This window comes from Hippocampus comes, unplaced genomic scaffold (assembly GCF_001891065.2).
Source record: "Hippocampus comes isolate QL1 unplaced genomic scaffold, H_comes_QL1_v1.1 scaffold107, whole genome shotgun sequence".
NCBI lineage: Eukaryota > Metazoa > Chordata > Actinopteri > Syngnathiformes > Syngnathidae > Hippocampus > Hippocampus comes.
The window spans coordinates 1300782-1303965 of NW_017804846.1; positions in this window are offsets into that span (position 1 = coordinate 1300782).

Consider the following 3184-nt stretch of genomic DNA (forward strand, 5'->3'; position numbering starts at 1 on the left):
TGAGTCTTGAACGTAAACAGCAAGACAAGGATTTGCTCTTTTCTATTTAATCAACAAGAAATCGTAAAAAAAAAAAAAAAAAAAGATGTCTTTGTCCCCGTGTCTCTGTTTTACTTTAATTTGTTTGGTCAAAAACTGCATCGCTTCTATCATGACCTGAGCTAATCTCTCCCTCTAAAGTCCAGCTCACTCCTACTTAATGACCAATAATGTGACGTCATAACAAATAGCTCCAACAAAGAAATAGTCTAACATACTGTATCCTTGTATAGATTTAACAAGTCAATCTATCCATCCATCCATCCATCCATTTTCTGATCTGCTTATCCTCACAAGGGTTGTGGGCATGCTGGAGCCTATACCAGCTGTCTTCGGGGAGTAGGCGGGGTACACCCTAAACCGGTTGGCAGCCAATCACAGGGCACATGGAGACGAACAACCATCCGCACTCACACTCACACTCTAAACACAATTTAGAGTGTTCATTCAGTCTGCCATGCATGTTTTTGGAATGTGGGAGGAAACCGGAGTACCCAGAGAAAACCCACGCAGGCACGGGGAAAACATGCAAACTCCACACAGGAAGGCCGGAGCTGGAATCAAACCTGGTACCTCCGCACCACGAGGTCGACGCGCTAACCACTGGCCCACCGGGCCTCCACAAGTGAATCTAATATATGCATAAAATAATCGGGATAATTATTTTAACCCTTTAATGCCTTACCCATCAAGGAATAGCCAGAAAAATCTGATTTTTGGGAACTGATGGTTCCTTATAACAAAATCCACAAAAATATTTTTGCCATATCATGTTGTTTTAGATATTTGTCGTATTCCATTTATAAGCATTATTTAGATTACATCTGAAAATGAAAATTTGGTAAAAATATGACAGATGATTTAATGTAATATAAAGAACGAGTTACATAATGAAAATGCATGTATCAAATATGATACAAATGGCATTATAGGGTTAACTGAGTTTTGAACTCTGCTAATACAATACATAAACACTGCATAATATATGGAAAACACTACAAAAACTGACCCTTATTAAATTGGCTCCTACACTGCCTACTGCCCAATCACAGCTGGGATAGGTTCGAGCACACCTGCGACCCTCGGGATGATAAGCGAGTTGGAAAATGGATGGATGGATGGATGGATGGATTTTGTTCGGATATTGGCTTTCTGCTTGGCGTCTCCCATCTTGGTGCCATTAAATTCGTTGCTTCGCAGGGTGGGGTTGGCTCTTTGGGGAGCTATTTCAAGAGTCCCTCCTTTGGTCTTGAGTGCTGAGAGATCTCGTGGACTGTGATGTTCTTCCCGCCTGGAGCTCTCCCTCATCTTATGAGGTTCTACCGCTATGCGGTGCACATGTGGTCTTCCTTCCCCACACTTGGTCCTGCCTTGGTGTATTTTCAGGCCTTTTGTGATGTCTTTCCACAGTGACACATTACTTCCTTTGCCTGCCCAGTTCACAGTTTTTGGGTGAGCCGTCTCATTATCCGTAAGTCTGATATCCGGGCCATTACAGGATAACGGACTTGCGGATAATGACATATGAAGTGATGAAAGAGAATCAGCGCCAGTCGTAATGGAACCATGAGTTATCGATTAAATTTCTTATTATTTGATCACGTGTGGCGTGCGTTGCGTTGCTTGGCAACTTTGACTCAGTTGGCTCCAAACGTATTCAGTCACGTGCACGATATTGTATTGAATTTATGAAAAAAGGAATGCTAAAAACACACTGTGCACATCAACATAACTGACCATAACTGCAAGTGTATTTCACATTTAAAGTGTGCCATATTAACTTGGCCAAGGGAACGTTTATGATCCGGAAATTAAGGCCATCGTTAGATTTCACAGAATAATGCCTTTTTGGTGGTTGCTCACACATTTCTAGGTTCCACATGGTGAGTGTGTCACAAGTCTGGACGGGAGACTTGCCACACATGTCAGGTGCGTGGAAAAAAAATGAACGTGCAAATGGGATAATATGCCCGTTCATGAATTGTACCGTTATGCTGACGACATTCATATATTTTTATTTACAATGGCATGAAAAAAGCGAGACTGTATACCAGTCAGACTCAATTGATGATGAATAATTAAGTCTGTCTAGCTTTGACTAACAATATGTCTGTGCTATACAAAGTACCCTGCAGTCACTTTTTTTCCAGTAATAGATGTATTATATGCATGAGCTATTTTATTTTTTTTTCTCAGCTAACAAAACACAGGAGGCAACAATGCATCCAGACATTTTGCATGCAAACTTTCAGATAGACACCCACGCCACCACTTCTGACCCCAAAATCATTAATTACCGAATCCAATGAGGCCCACACAGAAACACAATTGCACATAACTGCAGCATCCTCCTGCTGCCATCCAGAGCGCGCCTGACTAATAGATGTGTGACAAGAACAAGACAAAAAAAAAAATCGCTAACTAAATGAAATTATTAATTCATGTCTCGCGACCAGTGAGATGAGAAATTAAGAAACAGAGGGGAGCTCCATAATTAATGGTCCAGCAGGGCCGCCACACCAAGTTTCAAACACTGAACGCAGAATGCATCTAAAATTCACGGCCAACTCCATAGACCAGGGGTCCCCAACCTTTTTTGCCCCACGGACCGGTTTAAGTCAGACAATATTTTCAGGGACCGGCATTTAAGGTGTGGCGGAATTAATACAACAAAATAATATGGTATGAGCTGCATGAAAACTGTGGTGTTTTCGAAATATAATAATAAACACAAGGAGCGTCTAATCTGGTCGCAACACTCTTATCGCTCTGGTAATGTTTAATGCCTTCAAAATACGATACAACGCAAATTCAAAGTGCATGAAAATGACGACTCACCACAGCCCCGAGCTTGATTTTCTGCAATCAGACAGTCCCATCTCGGGGTAATAGGAGACAATGACACCTCAAGTGTGTGGTTTATGTCCAGTCTACTTCGTAATTTTGTTTTCGTCGCCGTTGCTGCAGAAACCCCCCCGACTCACACAGGTAGGATGTCGGAAATAGCAACTGTGCTATTGTGGCGATCTCAGAGTATTCAGCCATAACTTTGATCCAGTAGTTTCGAACATACTTTTAAGGCGGCCGTCATTTGCGATCTCCAAGCAGCTCTTTTACTCATTTTGCGGGCTTCAGCGTTTTGTTT